General features: G+C 35.0%; 1 pseudogene; it reads right to left on the bottom strand.

Annotated features, from left to right (window-relative positions):
* Positions 1-5,657: 5,657 nt before the first annotated feature.
* Positions 5,658-6,929, bottom strand: LOC149530906 (leucoanthocyanidin reductase pseudogene; annotated as a pseudogene).
* Between the last annotated feature and the right edge of the window lie 16,686 nt (positions 6,930-23,615).

Genomic DNA, 23,615 nt, shown 5'->3' on the forward strand with positions numbered 1-23,615 from the left:
ATATATATTAGGTAAGCAGTAATATCTGTTCAATTTGTTGTATATATTTATTATATTCGCAATTTGTTTTTCTTGCTATGTAATCTATTGTATATTATTTTGTAAAGTCTCATATCTATATATTTTTTGTGACTTGAATCTCTTAATGTTGGTGGTTGTCATCTAAAGAAATCCATAAAGAAGGTATAGACTATTGGAAGAGAAGAATTCCTCATTTACTATGTGAAATGCAAAAGTGTCTACCTCCAACTTTTTTCAATGCACAAGAACACTACCTCATACACCTAGTTGAGGAGATTGAATTGTGTGGAACTGTACACACTAGGTCAATGTGGATGGTTGAGAGGCATTTGAAACCTTTGAAGGCTTTGGTTCGACAAAGAGCACATCCTGAGGGTTCTATGGTAGAGGGATATATGGTATACTAGACTATGGTGTACATTACTGAATATCTTCCTAAGTTTGCATCAAATATCCATGTAGATCGCATTTGGGATCTCGAGCCTTTTAAAAAATTAGAAGGGGAGCACTTGATGGGGAAAGGTACATTGAGAAAAGTGAGAGGTAATAAATTATAAGATGTTATTGTAATAAATTATTTCTTAATCTTCAAAATAAATCGGTTGTAAGTTGTCTTTTTTTTTTTGTACAGGTGCTCGAGAGTGGGATGCACTACATTTCTATATTGCAAACAATCTTGATTGGATGACGGTATGGATTGAACGATGTCAACATTCTGGTCGCACATTAACATGGGAAGGTGTATCTTCATTGGTTAAAGAAGCTCATCGTAATGGAGATTCCAATGTTACACAAAGGGAAATAGATTTAGCACGTGGTTCAAGAGATTTCCAGGTACGTACAAATTTATTAATCACCCATATGTTTATCAACTCACAATACAATAATTTTGATATGTTTCACATATTATTGCAGGTTAAACACCACAAGGCTATGTTCTGTAATGGTCATAAATTTTGCATCAAAGTGTTGGATGACACGAAGAAAACTTGTGATTTAGGAATAACTGCAGTCTTTCAAGTGACTAATATTTCATCTAGAAACTACTTACATCCTCAAGAGTCTGAAAATCGATACTATGGCATTTTGGATGAGATACTTGAGTGTGACTTTAGTTCCTTCAAATTAGTACTCTTCGTTGTCAAATGGTACAGGCTACGACTTAATCCAAATGTCCTGATAGAATTGTTATTGAACATGATAATGGATTTATAATGGTTAATACAAGGTCATTTGAGCCAATTGGGGATGAGCCTTATGTTCTTCCAAGCCAATGTGAGCAGGTATTTTACTCAGAGGTTCCACATAAACCGGTTTGGTCATTTTTTGTTAGACATGAACTAAGAGGAAGGCCAATAAAGTATAATGCGATGGAAGAAGAAGATACTGAAGAAGTAGAAGATGATGTAGATGGTGATCACGATCGACAGTTATTGGATGATGTTCCTGACACAAATTTTCATGAAGAAGAAGAAGAAGATGATGACGATGATGTTGCTACTGATGATGATGAAGATGATGTTGATGTTGATGATGATGTTGATGATGACGACGACGACGACGACGACGATGGCGAGGATGATGATGATGACGACAGTGATGATGATGACGAGGACGATGATGATGATAATGATGATGATGATGACGATGAGGATGATGATGATGGAATTTAGAGGTATGACATCAATCCTTAATCTATTTAATATTCATTTCTTGATAGAAATATATTTGTCTTATATATATGGTTACATAGTTTATTCATTATCTATTTAAAAGCTACAAGTTTCAACTACAAATAGAATACTGCTAATCTAAATTAAATATTAATCTAAATTAATTAAATAAAACTATTTAAAACACATATTGGTGTGTGAATGTATTGAGCCTTATTTTCTTTCAAGTCAAAAGCATTTGTAAGTGTTTAGTTTAGAAAAGGGAATTCATTAAATATCTATAAAAGGGAGTTGTACCTAGAATATCATAGGGAAAACATAATATAAGTGCTTACCCAATTTGTTGGTTAATAATTCTGCCTCCATAGGTGATGCAAAGACCCTAGGTGGTCTTGCAATCATTCATAACAAGAGGGACTTCCATAATGTTCTCACAACACCAACCAAGCATCTTCATAAGATCCCTCTCCTTGATCCAAGCCAACTCCATAACCTATCAAAGTGCACACCAAATCCTTATGCCACCTTAGGTTCTACATCTTTGGAATAATCCCATGAATGTCCCTCAATCCATCCAATAGATTCATCCAAGCAATCTAATCAACAAACTATCAAATGCTCACAATGCCTCAATAGGTGCCAAACTTGACTTCACCTTAACTAGGTGTTTCCTCCACCTCCACACACATCAAACAACTTCAAATAGCATGTCCCCAAGGTGACTAAGCCCTCAACTCATCAGCTGATACAAAAACCCAGTTTTAGCCCTTCACTAGGCCTACTTCCCTAGTAGGCTTATAATGTGAGCCTGATTTAAGTGTTTTATTGTGTACCTTTTAATGTTTTTAAATTTTATGTGATGCTAATGATGGATGTGATTATGATTATGATGTGATTATGCTCACGATAATTGAATTACATTTGCAGGAAACTAAACCCCTTTCAAGAGCATCCCGCACAGTCTCATGGATCGACAGGTATAAGTCAATACTCCTTATAGACAGTCTATTTAATACACTTATCAATAGTAAGATTGATGTCTTCTAATATCTCTCCCATTTGTAGGTACTAGAGAATAGGTATTTGTCAGAAGTGTCTTCCTCGAGTGAGGGAAATATAGGAATAGAAGAGGAAAGTGAGACATGCAGTTTATCTAGAATAGGGAGATTAACTAGAGGTCAAAGGACTAGAAGGAAATTCAATAAACACATGAAATTTTTCCTTGCTCAAGGGGGATCATGTTCTTATGATGATGAGACGGAAGGTGACATCGAGGTGCCCTTGAGTTACCAACATCTACAAAAATATTGGGTACCCAAGGAACTTCCTCCAATAAACACTAATTTTTGTGTTAACGAGAGGATATATTGCATAGCACCATCATCACTACATGGTTTGGGCCTATTTTCTATGGACGACATAAAGGTGTCTTACAACAAAGTTTTTGAATTGATGGAGTATGTTGGACCATGTTACGATTACAAAAGTTGGATGCATATTGTTAAATATAAAAAAAGTATGCGTAGGTATGCCCTCTCGGAAAATTATATACAACAGCAAGACAATAATCAAAGTAAAAGTGTGGCTATATACATTGATGGAAGGCCAAAAGCAACAGGGAATATTGCGGGTTTTGTAAATAGTACACGACCTGGGTCAACTATAAAGCAACCCAATTGCATATTTGAGGTGCGCAAGGGAAATCGTGTATTCATCTGTGCGATAAAATCAATACGTGTAGGGGAAGAGCTTCTTATTGATTACAATTTGAACCGCATAGATACAAACGAGGCTACTATCATGGGGGTGGTACATACTATTAAACCAACTTCTAATCAATGACTCCAACATACCATTTAGTCAATAAATTTTTCGCTAACATTTTTATACTTGATCTTTGACACAGGGGCACAATATGGAGCAACCGCCTGGAGGGGATGCTAGCGATGTTCCCGACTCATCTACACCCGAGCAGGTAAAAATCATTGTAATTGTGCAAACTAGATAGAAGCAAAATGTTATTTTTTTAATGTTGTTTTCTTCATTTTTTTGGAGTAATTTTGATAATACTAATACTATTGTTTTCACAGAGGGCCAGTGGTCGGAGGGAGCGAAAGGAACCTGCAGTCCCTGATCAGTAGCCCCCCCCCTAAGGAGGACCCTTTTTATATTGATTTAGCAGACACCGATGACCCGATCGGTTCAACTAAAAAGTTGCTAAAGAAAATTGGCAGAGAAATTTTACGTTTGGCAACCATAAAGCCTACTACTTAGGAAATAAGAGAAAGGGGAGCTGAATTGATGCACACCTCTGAAACCTTAAAAGTAAGTATTAATGAGATTTTTAATTATAACAAGAGTTCAATAATGGTTTTTATGTTATGCTCTTTTATGGCATTAATTAAAATATGGATGTGTTGTCTTTACAGAGTTTTTTGCGTGATTTCGAGCCCCGTTCCCATGATGAGGGTGCTACAGGTGGTTCAGGTAGATCGCATGTTCCATTTCCCACTTCTGTTTTCCACTAAATATATATAGGAATGATCATAATAATGACAATACATGCTTGAACAATCCTTTTTTTAATGCTCTAACAATCTTGTCCATACTAGTCCACGTGTTCTATATTTATGCATGCTCTAACAATTTTATTCTTCAGCTTCACATCAATTGAATCCTATAATGACGCCACCTCCATCCAGGACAACCACAAATCTCTTTCTGACTGCTGAGTCAGCAACACATAGCTTACAGGCATCGAATGTTGCACCATCTGCTGGTACACAAATCCCTCTTTTTCTCTCTTATGACAGCAACAAACAATTTTTTTTTTACAACTTTTTAACATCAATTATCATTTGTTCTTTTATACTTCGTGACAAAGACTTATGAAACTTATGAAACTTTTTGCAATAGGAGCTGCAACATCATTTCCCGGATGTTCCTATGTTCCTAGTACAGGAACGGTGAAGGATGTCACATTGATCGTCAGCGACGATGAAGGCATTCCATTAAAAGTAGCCAAAGTTCCAGGGCTTTAAAGTTATTATTATTCTATAGTGATATAATAGTAATTTAGTTTTTGATCACTCTTCATCGACTAATGATCCCATGATTGTTTTGTAGGGAATGATCTTTTTTGGAGAAAACTTGGTGATGAGTGTTTGCGAATATTCGGGCCCACCATGTGTACCTGGTGGAACATCATATCCTAACTAAAACCCCAAACCACTATTTTGATTTCATATCATTGCTATAATAGTTTTCCTTCTCATCCATTTCTTGAACTATATATATTAAAGGTAGCTTCACTTCATTTATGAGTCTAACATGTTTTTTTTTACTTAAAAGGTGGAATAACCAACGCAAACCGTTGAAGGATGATCTTATAGAGAGCATGACCCAACTCTTTGGACCTCGTGCATTCGAGAGAAATAAGCTCCTTGAAAAATCTGGTTTATGTTTGAAGTATATTAGGGACCAGTATAGAAAAAATTTATGGGATAACCCCCCGTACGAGCGCCCACCCTATGTTCCTGAGGCTGAGTGGCAGGCTCTGATTTTGGATGGAAAGTATAAAGCTGACAAGAAAAATAATATTACACTAGTGGAGAGTACAGCAAGGTATGTGATACTGTTGAGAATCTAATTATGTACTAATTAACCTCTATATTTATACTATCTAACATATTTCAAACTTTTCATAGATTGCCTGACACATCAAAGGCAACAAAGGCAAGACTAGAAAAGCACAGGACACACAAGCTCGGCTCTGGTGGTTTTTTTAAACTTCAAGCAAGAGTTGTAAGTATTAGTAAATGAAAAATTGTATCAAATTTTTTATATAATGTGATGGGAAATGCTAGGACTCCCTTATTTAGCTCATCAATTATAAATAGGTCAATAGAATATAATAACAGTAGTGGATTTTCATATTCAATATAAACAATTCAACAATTGAAGTCAGACTCTGCAATCTAGATTAGTGAAGATTCCTTCATTTACTAATATGACATTATTTAAAATCTCACCCTTGATGTTTCCATCTCCATAGATTTCAAACTAATCTTGGGGAGGAGCAAGCTCAGAGGGATGGGTATGATAAAAGTAAGGCCACCCAGCAATAGAATTGCAGCAGATGTAAGTGTATGGAATGTTGGATGCCTTAATTGCCCTCCTAACAACTCTCTTTTCTTTGTAAAAGCTTAGCCCTGGTTCTACTGGATTGGCTCTATCTATATCATGCTCAAATTCCGAAGGAAGAAACCTCTGCATCAAAGTTCAACAATTCTTAAGTCTATTACAGTTAACAAGCATTCATGGCAATAATGTTAGGGTCCTATGTTCTGACCTTAATAGTGCCAATTTCTTTAATGGTGTCTACAATCTTAAGCTGATCTGTAAGTTGACCACTGCCCATAATTGAAATAACAATATCAATGCCTTGCATGGCCTTTACCATTGAATTATGATCACTTAAATCTCCCTGCAGAACACCCATTATAATATACATGCACATTAATAAGACCCATTACAGAACATGTAGACATTAATAAAACCCATTACAACACAAATTTTTACAACTATAATATAGCTCATGATCCCAACCAAATTAGACTCATTGATAAGGAGATCACTAATCAAACACCCCTTCTTAACATAATTTCTAAATACCCAACTTCACAACAAGACAGTCAAACATGATTATTTGTGAGATGACCGCTATCTAACAATTTAGCAAACAGCTGCAATAGTAGTTACCATGAACAAACAAGCAAAGCTTAATCATATATTCTAAACCTATATGACCAATCAAAACAATCTACAGTCTGTAAAATCAATATTTTAAACAAGTACACACACTTTACAACTGTGCCATACATATCTACCACAAAATCTTAGTTATGAATAGAGCTAGTGACATACATAGACAATGTTAACACCAGAATCTTTCAATTCATGGAGGCATTTTTCTTTGGCAGAATCATGGGCAGTGATGGATCTAATGAGAGCATAGGTAGAATGGCCTGCATTTACAGCTGCAAGAGCAACAAAGCGACCAATATAACTAGTGGCTCCAATCACTAATATTTTACTTTTCTCTTCGTTCACAAAATCCTCATATGAAGAAATCTCACAAATGGAGGCCATGGTTGAGACTGAATTTTCCTCCAATAGTTGAGAATAAAGGCAGTGATTGAAAGAACGAGGGAATGCAGCAGCACTTGCAGCCATTTTTATTTCCAAAGAGCTGAACTAACTCTTACCCAACTTAAGAATTTGGAGAAAATATGTTGGTATAAGCAAAGCATACAAACACGCAACATTTATATAGTAGATTGCTCCATCAAAACTGCTTGATTTTTCTCCTATTATATTGTGATGGATATAGATGATTTGCTATTGATATTTAACTACCCTCCATTGGTTGATGAAACAATGCAAGTAAAATTCACCATACCACGCAAAAATGCAAGGCTCAGAGTTCAAGAGATGCCTCACAGAAGAGGATAAGAGAATTGGCTTCCAACAAGGCTATAGAGCCGTGGCTAAACGGCTATGAGCTAAAATCAGTGTGGAAGGTTCTAATAATGATGCATCTGAGCCACAGGCAAATAAGCTAAATGAAATTTATTTCAAATTGAATACTTTACCAATTAGTCTATTTGATGTTAAGTTCCAATATAAAGTGAGCATATTTGTTTTAAGCAAGCAATGATAACAATGTGTAGGATGTTGGAATGTAGCCTGACAATCCTTCTACACAATCTGTGGATGTCGAAGGTTCACATGATGTGCATCCCGGTGGTGGAGGTATACATTTGCTATTAAATTTTTTATATGTAATTGCAATTGGTGTTTGTATTAAAGTAACATTTTGTATAGCAGCTGTAGAGGATCGAGGAGTCAATGTTCATGACCATGTTGACGTTGAGTCCAGACAAAATGATGTGGTTAGATCAGGTAAAGAGCGCCACAGTTATGTTATTTAAAATAATTAAATACTTGTAACAATTATAATAAATTATTTTTAATTTAACTCTTTTATTTGTTATTGCAGAGGACCCCCCTTTGCAACAGCATAGGAATTTGAGATCATCAAGAACAAAGAACAGAACAACTGATGAGGGGGGAATTGATGATGACAATGATGCTCCTCTTGGAGCTTACATAGAAAAAAGAAATAGAAAGAAAAAAAAAGAAATGATTGTCATCTACATACCTTAATTGATAATGAATGAATTTTATGTCTCAATGAATTTAATTATGTGCTAATGAATGTTCATGAATTATGTGTTAATGCAGAATATTGATGAATGTTGCATGTTAACGAATCTAATGTGTTAATGAATGTTATCATGTGATATTGATTGAATGTTATCATGTGATATTGATTGAATGTTACATTTTATTAATGGTTGAAAGAATGAATGAATGTTAGATGTTAACGGGGAATGTAGAGTGATGTTAGGGGGAGGGGGGTGGGGCCAAATGAGCTTCCACCTTCACGTGGTTGGCCTTGTTTAGTAGAGAATATTAAACTATTCTCAAAACAAAGTGAAGCTCAATAAGATACTAACAATAGGTAGAAACAAGAAGCAATAACAAGCTCCTTCTAGAACATAACTCTTACCAATTATTGCTATCTTCCCCACACTAGGAATCTCCATCATATTCTCATATGCCTGCAACAAAATTAGAATAACTAACCAAAAATAACTCATATTTTCATACTTCTCCATGCTTGGAATATAATCACCTTGTTTAGCCTTCCCTTGGCTCTTCATCTCCATTGTCTTCTCATCCTTCTCTTTGCACCTTGAGACCTCTACTACTGTCTGCAACATGTCTTCACACCCTTGCCATTTGCCTTGGTATACCAACTCCTGGTTGGTGGCTGTTCTATCCGATTCAGTCATCATTGTCTTTGTGAATTTTCTTTGTCCAACTTTCAATGGACACCATATAGAACCAATCAATATCATATCTGCTTCTCCAAGCCTTGATTCTTTGCTATTTACATCAGCATTTGTACTTTTCATCTTTGTTTCAATCATCTCCTTTCCCTCAAGCCCTTCAAGACCTGATCTTTTTCTGTCTTCATCAGCATCCTTTCTCTTTACCTCTACTACAACCTTTTGAACCTTTTTGGTGTTAGGTTCTCCTTGCTCTTCAACACTTGATTGCTGCTCATTTGTTATTTGTCCTTCAAATGGAGAACTTGTCTTCATATCATCCTTTTCTAGGTTCTTTTCCTCAACCTCATTCTCATTAGCTGTTTGCTTCAAAGCATCATCCTTTTTTATCAAAACATCTTCCATTGCTTCACCATGTTCCTCTTTTCTTAGGAACCTTTCCCTGTCAAAGATGCCAATGCTCGCTGACACCTTCGAAGTTGTCTTGTGCTCTTCCAATGGTGTTAATACCATCTTCTCTCCATTATTTGTGAAAGTGTAGGTGTTCTTTCTGACATCATGTAGGGATCTCTTCTCAACCTGCCAAGCCCTTCCTAAAATTATATGACAACCACTCAAAGGTACAATGTCACACAGCACAACATCATTATATGATCCAATGGTGAAGGGAACATAAGCTTGCTCCTTCACATCAACACAACATCCAACATCCAATCCTTGTGCTTTGTAAGGCCTAACATGTGCTATTCTTGGTAGATTCAATTTGTTAACCATCTCAAATGAAACAAGATTTGTAAATGAACCACTTGAAACAATAACCTTTTAAAATTTCACAGATTGGAACATGAGATTGGATGGCTTAAAGTTGGGAAGCCTTTCTATCCAACAATGTTTGATCCTGTACTTCAGATTTTTAGTCATGACCAACCACTTAGTTGTTTGGGAAGACGCAGGTATGTAATTGCATTGTATTCGATATGGTTTACGTTTTTGTCGAGATTCTATTACTACAAAAATGTTGTGCAATCTGTAACTTCTAATTGTATGGTGTTTTAACATAATTTTTGTTTTAATTTGATTTAGTTAGATTGAAAAATGTCTACACAGTTACTGCTAGAAGCTCTTTCAATTTTCACCTGATGGAATGTAGAAATCTCATGTCTTCAAACGTTTAATAGAATATGTATATGAATTTTGCTCACTTTCTTTTATTGCAGGTCAATTATTCAACTAATTTTTTGGGATCGACATTTGAACTTCCATTTTCAGAGGTTAGAAAGTTAGGCTTAGAAACTCAAGTTATGTTGAACCATGCCTAGACATCAATGTCTGGTTCAAATAATAGTAAATCTACACAGGAATCTCAATCTAAGAGAAGCTCTAAGGTATTCTTTTGGTCAATAAATAAGTTTTGTTCTTGAATTGTGTTCATCGTTGAGGTTGTACTGAGATTTGAAACTATCTATTGTTTTAAGTTCTTTCTATCAAGCTTTTGAGTTTTCTCTCCAATTCATGCCTTTTTGGATTTTGGATTTTTTGGACTTTGGTTATGGTAGTTTTTATAACCTTGTGAGTAAAGGAAAAAATAATTGGTTCTAGTTTTTAGGATTGTAACAATTCCAAGCAGGTCTTGTGTCATTTGTTGCTGGTTGCTGATACTAGTTTAAGAGCATAGGATGGTTTAATGTAACCTTGATCTTATATTTGATATGGCTCATTAGATCTACTTCCTATTTCCTTTTTATTTTCTCTATCCCTTGATTTTAACATTGTGTCAACAAAAATTAATGGATTAATCTGTGTTGTGGTTCTGATGTCATTTTCAATTTATCAATTCTCTTTTAGGTCATATGTATAAATTATTAATGTTATATTTGTGTAGGTATTGCTGTATGGTGGACAAGTGACCTCATGGAAGAGTGAAAATGGAGAAGAGTTACTTTTCACGAGCAGTAAGGTGACTGTGACATCACTAATGAATTCATTATTTATTCCTTAGTTACTAATTAAGAAACTTGTAACTTTATAAAACTTGACAAACCCAAATTTGACTTGGACTCAACTCAACAAAATTTCCAAACATAAAAAAAGCAGATTTAACAACATTTATAAAACTGATATTAGAGAGCAAATAAGTGGTTTTTCATTCATTCACAAACAATAAAGAAGCTTAATACAATCACGGTGTTATATGATAAAAAATTGCAATTACAATTAATATTTTACAAATTTCTTCTATGAGTAGAACTTCTTAGTGGCTGTGTGGGTGCTCTTGAAGTTGATGATACTGATTCAACTTGAGAAAAATTATCTCTTTAATAGGCATATTGTAGGCAGTTGCATCCATTCACATACCTTCTGCCTTCTTATGTGGTTATACCTTCTGCCCATTCTGCTACTTCTTTATTAATTTTAGTTTTACCTTCCTTAAAAAAGAGTGTCTCTTAGGCTCGTCCATATCATTGACAGTTGAATTTAAATATGAAAGTATGTCATGAAGGTCAATGAGAGGTAGATGCTAAATGTATTGCACAAGAACAGGGTTATTTAAGTACTATTGAGTCGGTATTTTGCACTTCTTGGTGTGGAGGGCTTCAAATGTGCTCAAATTCCACTCACAACTAGAACTGCTACAGGGCTGGCAAACTTCAAAGATTGTGCACCACAATCTTCTCACTACAAATCTACAAAGACAAAATTTAGAGATTGAAAAGCTAGAAAATAAATTGAAATTTTTAGCAAATGATTGATTTATTTATTTATTTGTACTAAGTTGTTACTTTTCTAATTTATAAAGGTGAAGATAACAGCCTTATGTCTGTGTCCTTGTAAACTTCTTCAAAATTTTGTCCTTAAGGTAATTGTGAGGGACCATCCTCTATATTCATGTGTTGGGGCCATCCACGATGTTAACTTTCAAATTTGCAAGACCAAGTAATCACTGTTACAGATTTATCATAATGTAAAAGTGATATGTACCATACTGGTCTGAAGTTATTCACTGTATCTGATATGTGCCTTATTGAAATGTGATATGATTGATTCTGTTTGGTTTGTAAAGACGTTGGATATTTATTTGATCTTTGCCTGATATAATATCTTTGTAATGGTGATGTCCCAATGATGGGTGATCTATACTGTTGCAATTTCTGATGTAACTCTTGTTACTTATGTGATATATATGTCACTATTCCTGATCTTAATCATTGTACTCATGGGATTTGGCTTTCTGATGTCTAGTGGATTACTACCACTTATGTCTGTATAGAATATAAAGTAATCTTCTGTCTGAATAATGTCCTTGGACTGGTTATTGATGCCTTTTTAATATCATTTGAAGAATTGCAACTCTTCATTGCATCTTTTAGTATTTGGCTCCTCTGTCATTATTGCACCCTTTTGGATAACTAATCTATGATTAGTATTTGTAATCAGCATGATATAATTTAAGAGAAAACACTTACATTTTAGTATCAAGCTTGTTTTATGAATGAATGGAGAAAAACTAGTGACATATCCATTTCAGCTTTGTGTTTTTTACTGTTAGTATTTGATTATTAGAACATTACTATACATCCTTGTGAATTGGAGTTTCAGCAAAGATTTAATATTATTTGGATTTCTTTCTTATTGTAGCAAAGGTTATGGAGGCCCTGAACATTCCAAGAGGTGTCCGGCGTGTGCTTTTTTGAACACCTAATACTGACAGGTATTTTAAGTTTTAATAATATGGATCTGTATAATTCTAGTTTTAATACAATCTTATTGCAGGTTGATAGATTTTCTTAACAAGTTTTCAAAGTGTTTTCTGTAAAGTCATTGTTCATTCCAGTTCAATCATCCTAACTTTTAGCTGTAGGTGCCTTGCCTTTGGTCAAGCATAAAGCTTTCCTTAGGCCCATGTAATATGGTGGGTAATTTGTTGGGTTTCTCCTTACCAATGAAAACTTTAATGTGACCCTTACTGTATGCTTTTGCCATGCATAACATGAATAAAAAAACTAGCAATACTACATTGATGTCAATGGGTACACAATGGGTAAAAAGATGTTAGAAAATGATTGATTATGGTGTTCTTGTTCATGATGGCGAGAGCACACATTCTGGTCATTATTTTTTCTTTTTTGAGTCACTTAAACCTTTCAAAATTATTTTTATGCTGGGAACTCTAGGTTATAGTCTTAGAAAAGTATTTTATTCATTAACAATTGCTTTAATCTGGCTTGTAGGTGAAGTGCACACAATGTTCTTATTGCTCAAATAAATTTGATGCTTTCTTAGATTTGAGCCTAGAGATCATTCGAGCAGATTCCTTGTTGAAAGCATTATCCCATTACATGGCAATGGAGCAGTTAGATGGGGGTGTGAAAAGAGATCAATGTGAACGATGCAAAGTAAAAGTGAAGGCTCTAGAACAACTCAAAATTGATAAAGCACCACATGTTCTTGCAATTCATCTCAAGCACTTCAGTGTAGTTGGATCTGGAGGAAAAATTGACAAAAAAGTAGACTTTGGTTGTATGTTGGATCTCAAACCATTTGTTAGCAGTTCACATGTAAGTAGCCCTTACAATATTATTTGCCAGTGGATCACATTTTCAGTGGAATCTAATAATATAGTTTTTTTAATATCTACTGGTTTTTTAATAAATATTGCACATTTGAATGATATTCTAGTTTCTCTGTCTATTGATCAATCACAGGAGGGCAATTTTAAGAACACTCTTTATGGTGTTCTTGTTCATGATGGTTGGAGCACACATTCTGGTCATTATTTCTGCTTTATTCATTCATCCACAAGCATCTGGCATGCTTTAGATGATAATCGGGTATACATTTGCTACAGTTGTGAAGACATGTTTAATTTTGTGGAGCAAGCTCATTATAATTTGTGTATAACAGGATACACAAAAGAACTACAATTTTATGTAGAACCTTTTCTTTATATGGTAACACCAATTATACTGAAGTTGCTTAGACTGATTGAAGTTATTCTTATGACATTTTGTACTCTAGGTCTATTCAGTCAATGAGAAAAGTGTGCTTTCCTAGAAAGCTTACATGCTATTCTATATACGAGATAAGAAAACTAGCATTCAAACAGCAGGTGGGTCTGAATCTCAGTATAATGGCTCTAAACTAAAGAAGAGGGTGTCATTGAACATTGGACATCCAAAGGAAAACCACTTACAAGATTCATATGCCCCCCAGGTGATAGAAAACATGCATTCTTTCCAAACGACAACAATCTCTTTTAGTGTTGCAGGTGTAAACAAGATATCCCAACAGGTAGAAAATTTGTCAAATGTCAATTTCATTTCAAAAAGTCTAGAAAAGAACACAAGTTCTGGCTAGTCATGCAGTAAATCCAGATCATCAACAAATCATGATGCATCATGCTTGCGACAGGGCCGCTGTGGCGGAGGAAAAAACATTTGCATCATTTGAAGTTGGTTCCTCAAAGGTGCAAAGAGCATGATGTGTCCCTCAATCCAAAGAAATTAGTATTTTGCATCATTGAGGGAAAACTTCTAGGTCATCTCATGTCAAAAGATAGAATTAGAATAGATCTCAAACGAGTTCAGGCAATCCAACAACTTTGCCTCCCTTCTAACTACGGCGACATTTGGTCCTTTTCCAGCTAAATTAATTTTTTAAGAAGATTTGTACCAAATTTTGCTGAAACCACCAGACCTATTGCAAATTTGCTTAGTGAAAAGCTAACTTTTAAATGGAGTGATGAAGCCAAGAAGGCCTTCGACGAGGTAAAATTTGCCGTTGCAAATACCCCAATTTTAGCTCATCCTGATTATCAGAAAGATTTTGTTATTCATTTCTATGCTAGTGAGCATATCATGTCTACCATTCTATTGCAGAATGACACAAAAGATGTTGAAGTCCCAATTTCTTTTATGAGTGTGTTGTTAAAGAAGCATGAGTTGAAGTATTCTCTCATGGAGAAACAAGCCTTTTCAGTAGTAAAAGTAGTGAAGCACTTTTGATATTACATATTGCATTCTCATTCTACAGTCTTTGTTCTGAATATAGTTGTGAAAAGTATCCTTACTCAGCTGTGAACAATAGAGCAACTTGGGTGTCAAAGGTTCAAGAGTTTTATTTGGAGATCAGATCAACAAAGCTGGTGAAAGGACAAGGCTTGTGTAAACTAATGGTGGAGAATAAAGAAGTTGCTGAAACATAATCATTGGCACTACTAGTGGGTCTGAAGGACAACTGATTTTCACATATCACCTATTACCTTACGTATGAAGAGTGCCCTCAATATCTCACTAGTAAAGCAAGAAGGAATTTAAAGTTAAAATCAGCCAAATATGTGATCGTTGATGATGTTCTCTATAACAGAGGTTTGAATGACATGTTTCTAAGGTTTGTAGATAAGGATCAATAAGAAAAACTCCTCCACTTTTTTTCACGATAAGGCCTATGGTGGGCACTTTTCATCTACAGTCACAACTTTTAAAATATTGAGCAATGGGTATTCTTGGCCTGGCATGTTATTAGATGGTTATAAGTGGGTTGGTAGGATTGAAAAGTGCACGTTATTTTTTGGTAAACCTAAGTTAGCAACTCTTCCATTAAGGCCTGTAATTATAAAAGAGCCTTTCAAACAATGGGGCCTGGACTTCATAGGACCCCTCAACCCAACCTCTAGTGTGGGTCATACCCACATCTTGGCCGCCACTGACTATTTTACTAAATGGGTTGAAGCGACACCTGTAAAGAAAACTAGTTCCGAGGTGGTAAGCAAGCTTTTGATGGACAATATCTTAGTTAGGTTCAGGGTACCAAAAAAGATGATAACAGATAATGCTCAGAGTTTTTCTTCAAGAGAATTGCAACTTTTCTGTTATGACAATGGAATCTATCTCTCCCATTCATCCGATAACTTTCCACAAGGAAATGGTTAGGTTGAGTCTTCAAATAAGAATCTGGTCTCTATTATGAAAAAGCTGGTGAGTGAAAATGCAAAGGACTGGTTCAAAAGGCTTTTTGAAGCATTATGGGCAGACCAAACAACTCCTAAAAGGGTGATTGAAATGAGTCCTTTTGAGCAGGTGTATGGCATCAAGTCTCAGTTATCCATTCCTCTTGAACTAGCAGCTACCAAATTCCAAAAATTTATTGAGGATGGAGTTCTCCAAAATGCTTTACAAAAGCAGATTTGTTACCTGACGAAGATAGAAGAGGAAAGAGAAAGGGCAGTAGATCACATAACCACTTAGAAAGCATGAGTTTAGATGATCTTTGATGGTAAGGGGAGACCTTGAAAGTTCATGGAAGATGATAAGGTGTTATTATGGAACAAAAGGACAGAACCTAAAGGAGCACGCGAGAACTTCAAATCACTCTGGAAGGGCCCTTTTGAGATCAGCAAAGTGCTTGGAGCTAATTCTTTCAGACTAAGGTATTTGGATGGAACCGAAATACCTGTCTTACAATGGACAGGATTTGAAGCTTTATCAGTTATGATTGTTTTCCAGGTTGGGTTTTGTTGTGTCTTAGCTTAGTCTTTTCCTTTTTGTTTTTTCTCAACTCAGTTTTTAGTCTAGTCTGTTAACTACATTTAGCCAAATGATGCGATTAGGTTTGAAAATATGGCCTGATATACAACTCTGACGATTAAAATAAACCTCAATGAGTGGAGCTAAAATTGCGATGGCAGGCTGGGATCAAGCTATCTCCTTGAGTCTAACACCTATGATCAAATTCGGATTGTTAAGAAGTGGCCCCTCTAATTCGAAACTGAGGTCTTCAGAAAAGGCTGATATCAGACCTGCAATCAAATTTAATTTACTGGTGAAGGCCTCACTGTAATCTAAAATTAGAATTTGACAATGGTGTTAGTCTGAAGTCAAAGCCTATTTAATTTTAATTGATTTGGGATATAATCTTCTTGACAGTACCAGCTTGAGGATGGATTATCATGATTGATACAGGCACCAGAATAGTCTTAATTTGCAAACGCAGGTCATAATGATGGATCAGACCTCTGCTACTCTCAACAGTCTCAGTAAAATGAAACAACTTTATTCAAATCTGCCTTTGAAAGTTCAAAATTTTTGCCCTTATCTTGCAATTGCAATCAAGAGATCTTCAAAATAGAGCCCTATTGCCCTGCCTTCATAGCAAATGTCTTGGTATATGGGGCAATTATCAGTGCAACTTAATCTTAAATGCTTGCAAATTTTCATTAAATGAAGATTGCCTCAAGTTTTGAGGGTGAGAGACATGGCATTTAATTCATTTCCCTTTGAAATCTGAAATTCAAGATTGTGCATCGGGTAGAACCTGATAAAAGATATTAAATTTAATGCCTCGATTCACAAAGGTTAAGGTAAGATAGTGATAGCAAGGGCTGCCATTGACTTTTGGGCCCAGATCTGCATGTATTTAATTCAATTAATCCTCCATACCCCTACTCGAGTTTAATGCCCAAGATCCAACTGTTTGGATTGAACTAGGGCCTAAGCGACTTAAATTTAAATCCTTAAGGCCAGATGCTACATCTTTAGGGCCTAATTTAGCCAACTGATGTTACATTTTGGGCATAAGGGTTCATTTCATTGGTCTTTGAGCACAGATCTGGGCTTAATTCACCCTAAGTTAGCCATAGGGCAGACCCCATTTCAAATTACAAACACATTTTGATGCTCTCAGCCCATACATTTTATCTAGGATAGGGCTTAGCTGATTGAACTCTCTGATCTGATCATAATTTGGGCCTATATTAGGCCACACGTCTTATACATGGGTCTTAATTAAAAGCCTTACATCCACACACCTCAAATAGGGGCAAGTTTCAATTCATTTCAAGTATAACCCCACTGTCTTAGGGCTTGATCCACCTTGAAATTGGGCCCAGATCTGGCATACATTCAATTATTTGTTCTTATAGTAAGGCCTTAGATCCCCCCCATACTTCATATAGGGCTACACTTTGCACAAGATGCAAATTTAAAATCCACTATTATCAAATTTAGATCCGGCCTTCTGCAGTAAAGGATAGATCTGAGTTGTAATTACTTTCAGATTGCAAAGTTCAAGGCCATTTGGAGCTTATTAAACTCGAATCTTGGCTTAAGCAGGCTTTTAAGGTCACAACATTTCATTGCCAGGCCCTGATTATTAAGTTTTAGGCCTTCTCAAGCCCATTCACCAACCATAGTGCCCAATTTTAAGCCCCATTCTTATGGAATTGTGGCTTGGTGTTATTAGACCCGGCCCCCACATTTTACCCCCAAGGGCTGTCTATATGCATTAGATGTTGCTCACAAGCCTAAGTTTACATTCTCAACTGTAGGGCATTATTACTAATACTAAGAGTTTTGAGCCATGTGGGATTGAATTTTGGGCCCATAGGATCAATCTCGGGCCTTATCCGCTTCTCCCTTCACATCTCCATTTGCTAGGAATGAACAAGATTCTCAGCTCCATTTGCTAGGAACGAAGAAGAGTCTCAGTTCTATTTTCAAGGAATGAAGAGGAATCTCATTTGCTAGGAATGAAGACTAGTCTCATCTCCATTTGCTAGGAATGAATTGGAGTCTCATTTCCATTTGCTAGGAACAAAGAGGAGTCTCAGCTCCATTTACTACTTCAGCAAATTTTACATTTCCTTAGCTCAATTTCTATCTTTACTCCCCCTTTTAGAGTTAGCCAAATTTTCTCGATTTTCATACTTTATCCAAACACAACCTTTTGCACCCCAGATTGCTGCCAACCTACTCAACTAGCCATGCTCATCAGAAAAAGAGGAGGGGGGGTCACTATTTGCAATTGGGTGATGTTGTGAAAACTGCTCAACAAGTAGTACATCTAAAACTAGACTAATACATAAACCTAACTAGGTACTTTTCTCTAAGTTTTTCTACATATAGTGATGCGCCCCCCTTATCTCAAGACATCAACCGATAAAGTGCTTCATTATCTATGCATCCAAGAGAGAAAGTATGCCATCTCCTATCTCTTTGAGGAATATGGTGATTTATCTCAACGTGTACCTTTTGAGAATAAACATTTAGATGCTTTCTCTCCCACTGTTTGATGTCTTTTTATAGTTTTATTATTGGTATCCCTTTCTACAATCTTTTGATAAGAACACCCTATTTAGTTTTGAAAGTGTAATTTTAATCTTATAATTCATTCCGAGTTCACAATATCCTTTTCACCGTATGTGACATAAAACATGCATTCTTTCTAAACGACAACAATCTCTTTTAGTGTTGTAGGTGTAAACAAGATATCCCAACAGGTAGAAAATTTGTCAAATGTCAATTTCATTTCAAAAAGTCTAGAAAAGAACACAAGTTTTGGCCAGTCATGCAGTAAATCTAGATCATCAGCAGATCATGATGCATCATGCTTGCGGCGGGGCCGCTATGACGACAACGCGAGCGGCCTTGTCGCAAGCATGATGCACCATGATCTGCTGATGATCTAGATTTACTGCATGACTGGCCAGAACTTGTGTTCTTTTCTAGACTTTCTGAAATGAAATTGACATTTGACAAATTTTCTACCTGTTGGGATATCTTGTTTACACCTGCAACACTAAAACAGATTGCTGTCATTTGGAAAGAATGCATGTTTTCTGTCACCTGGGGGGCATATGAATTCATATGCCCCATGATGCATCATGCTTGTTGCGGGGCCGCTGTGGCGGCGACGGCAGTTGGCATCCCCGCCACAGCGGCCCTGTCATATTGCTAACCGCAGACATCGCAATTGCGACGTCTGCCCACGCATTGCAACGAAATGTGCGTCGCATGCTTAGCGACGCCATCACAATTCCTGGCTATGCGTCGCAATTGCGACACATTTGGAAACATTGCGATGGCCAGCGGTGTCGACACCAGCGCTACCGCACCGCTCGCACCGTCACGTCCCCGTCGCAATTTTCCAAGATCGTCGCAAGTGCGACGCCCAAGGAAGAAATGGAAAGGCTCTCGCCTTAGCGAACCCATGGGCAGATGTCGACGCCACCCCGTCGCAATGCGTGGGGAAGATGTCAGAATTGCGACGGGATTCACATGCATTGCAATGAGAGCCGTGCCGATTTAGAATGGTGAGATTATGACGAATAGGCATCAAAATTGCGACGTCTAAGGATAGACATCGCAATTTGTGACTAAAAAATAATGACGTCTACTGCCGTCGCAGTGGCGACACATTTTCATCGCAATGGCAACACTTAGCCGTCGCAAATCGATGCCAAATGTATTAGTGGTTAGAGTTTTTCCAAGATTTACATCCATTCCTACACATGCTTCACAAAAATGGGCAGAATTCTATTTTACAGAGTTATTACTATACAAACCATTTCGTGACATAAAAGGGGATATTGGTGTGGATACTGATTCAATAATAGAAAAGTGGGACTCATTCAGTTATAATGCTTGGCATGTACAAAGAGAAACAATTATAGAGGAAAATGAAAATAATAATGGTTCAAATATTGAAGAAGATGAAGCTGTTGCAAGTAATACTACAGAGAACGAATGGGAAATCATATCTAGACTTCATAATGGTCAAAATATGCAACTATCAGAAATAGATATGTTGGGAAGAAGAGACATTGATAACAATACAAATTGGTCTATTGAATATCAAGGTGAGGAGTGTACAATGGGAGCAGTCAATTTCATAAAAAATATGAAGGAAAATGGATGTCTCGTATATGATGATATTCCTCAATGCTTCAATTATATGACCCTTAGAAATAAACAACAAAAGGGAATGAACATAGTTAGGACACACTACCATACCAATGAAGATAGAGGCCCATTGTTCGTGATAATTCAAGGAACAACAGGAACATGAAAGTCATATTTGATTGGTGCCATTCGTGAAGCCCTTCAAAATGCATGTTTGACAGGTCTTTCTCCCCTTCTTTTACTAGCACCAATAAGAGTTGCAACATTTAATATTGGAGTTTTCACTATTCATTCAAAGCTAAGAATACTAGTAAAACATTTTTCACAGCTAGAAGGATCACGTCTTACAAGTTTCCAAGAGAAAATGAAACATATCAAATACATATTGATTTATGAAATGAGCTTCATTGGTCAGACTATGTTGGAAAACATGAATTCAAGATTAAGGCAAGCATTTTCACAAAGTTCAGACCAAAGCTTTGCAGGTATTTTTTTACTTCTATTAGTACATGTTATCATATTATGTCATATTTAGTACAATATATAAATATTAAACACATTATAAAATCTAAACAACTTATTAGTTTTTTATTTTAAATTTGTTTAGGTATATCTATGATTTTTGTTGGAGATTTGGGTCAATTGTCTCCAGTGAGTGACAAACCTGTGTATGATAGCAAAAGATAAGCAAAATATTTGTGGGAGGAATTCAAAACTATGGTAACTTTAGACAAGATTTTTAGACAAGAGGGGGAAAACATTGAACAAAAAACATTCCGTCAACTTCTAACAAATCTTAGAGATGTTGACCCACAAATTGAAGACTAGAAATTACTTATGATGCTACCATAAATGAAGAGTTTCAAAATTGTGTCCATTTGTTCTCCGCAAATGACAAGGTTTATAAACATAACAAGATAATGTTGCATTCATTGATGCATCTTGTTGCACAAAGTCTTGCAACAAAAGTAGGGAGTTTGAATTCAATAGAAGATTATTCAAATGGAGAGCTTGACCTTGAATTATTAATCAGTAACAATTCAAGAGTGATGTTGATGACAAATCTTTGGGTAGAGGTAGGTCATGTCAATGGAGCATTGGGGTATATTAGAAAGATTATCTTCAAGCCAGAAAGTAAACCACTAGAGCCACCAGCATATGTTTGACCTATGCTTTGTTATTCTCTATAATTTACATGCTACTGGTTGTAGAACTTTTTCAACTATTTTGAATTGAATAATTAGTTTGCCTTAAACTCCAAGCTTTGTGTAATGGTTTAGATTGATGATTGTGACTTGTAATATCACAACCTTTTAAATAACAGTTATTTGAAACATTTATAAACTCCTAAATTGTATCAATACACTACATGGTTTGACGTATTAAATTTGTTATGGTTTATAATTGATATGATACCAATTATATGACTATTTCAATTTTTTTGTATCAAACAATTCATAAAAGAAAATATGTATTTCTTTTTACCAATGTCCAAAAAATGATGAAAGATAAATATTGTTTAATATACATTAAAAAAAAAAAAAAGTATTTGTATTTAGTAATGACCAAAATATTGTCATAAATCTTATATATATAAATTATAGCTATCATACATGTATATCATGTGCATGGTTGCTACTAGCTTATTTATATTTATTCATATAATATCTATATTAAATATGCCGATCGATATCTTTCCGAATGACCTATATTAAAATAAGATACTGATCGGTGTATTTAATATAAATATTATTTGAATAAATATAAATAAGCTAGTTATAACTTTTTAATCTAATTTTATTAGTCCCTAACAGGGAACTAATGTTTTCATTAGACCCCCCTACAATTAATTGACATGACAAATAAATTCACAATTCTAAAGATTTTGATGGTTTTATTTTTTAAATCAAAATTTTTACTACAATTTCTTTTTTCTTATTGGCTAAAAGCTTTTATGCTGGGATTATTTTTATTTTTTTGCATCTAAAAAAATAGATAAAATGGTACAATCAAATTTATTGCATTGTCAAAAAAAGTACATGCCCGTTGACATTATTGTTATCAAATAGTGTAGAGAGTACTTTTACTAGTCCACATCAACGAAGGTTAATAAAAAATACCAACATTTGTTAAATGTCTCATCACGTCGGTCGGTCCAGCTACATTTTTTTGTCATAATCATTTTTTTAATATTAAATCTACTCTTAAACATCTTACAATTGTAAAAGTTGTACTGATTAATGTTAGTGTTACTTTCTTACAACATTGTTTTTAACAAGTCTTTTCTTGACCATGTAAGCTTGCTTTAATCGAATAAAAAATAGCTTTTTACTTAAATGTTCTAATAAATTTTAATTAAATATTTAAACAAATAAAAGAAAATGTTCTAATAATTTAATGGGTATTGTAATAAATGTATTAGTTAAATGTTCTAATAAATTTGAATTAAATATTAAAATAAATAAGAGAAAATATTTTAATAATTTAATAGTATTGTAATAATAATTTAATAGGCATTGTAATAAATGTATTACTAATTATTTTGTTTGATAAACTTAGTTCTTTGTATTTTTTAGAAATCCAACAATTTTTAAAAAGAATTGTTAAATGACATTATTAGAAGTTATTTTCAGCTCATTGTATTGTATTTTCTTTAGATTTTATTGCATTTAAAAAACAATAGAAATTTTCCTTTGTTAATTTTCCATATAAATCTAGTGTCTCCTTAAATCTTTATTTGCTTGTTTTATTTTAAATTTGTCAAATTTGCGATAATATCTACCTTCAAATAATTACTATTATTTATTTTTTCTAGACTTTAACCAATATATAATTAAATATTTACCATTATATTCACCAATGTTAAAAAATTCTATAGTTAAATAACATTTTAACATAGGTAAAAAATTTAATAGTTAAATAACATTTTAACATTTTAACATAGGTTTGGTGTTTACTATTATTACCACTTTCCCATCTTGAATCATTTTAGAAATAGAGATTTTATCTCTATCCCGTTTTTCTGCTATATTTTTTGGAGGATATGGTTAGTGATATTAGGGAGAAGAGGAACAAGGGGCATAACTTTACCATTACTCACCAAGGCTTGATTTTTTGCCTATACCAATTCCATCTTGCCCTTTGCCCCTCTAGGGTGGTAGTGATTGACAACCAGTGCCACCGCCAAAGCTCTCCCCTGAGTACCAATACTGGTACCAAAATTCATACCTTGTGGCCTTCCCCTAGCTGTGAAAATAAGAAAAAGAAGAAGGTTGAAGTGGGTGTTGAACATAAGGCTAGTAAAAAGATTAAAGTTGAAAAACCGGTGG

The sequence above is a fragment of the Cupressus sempervirens genome, chromosome 11 (assembly GCF_028749045.1).
Source record: "Cupressus sempervirens isolate cs-2001-9-10 chromosome 11, ASM2874904v1, whole genome shotgun sequence".
Lineage (NCBI taxonomy): Eukaryota > Viridiplantae > Streptophyta > Pinopsida > Cupressales > Cupressaceae > Cupressus > Cupressus sempervirens.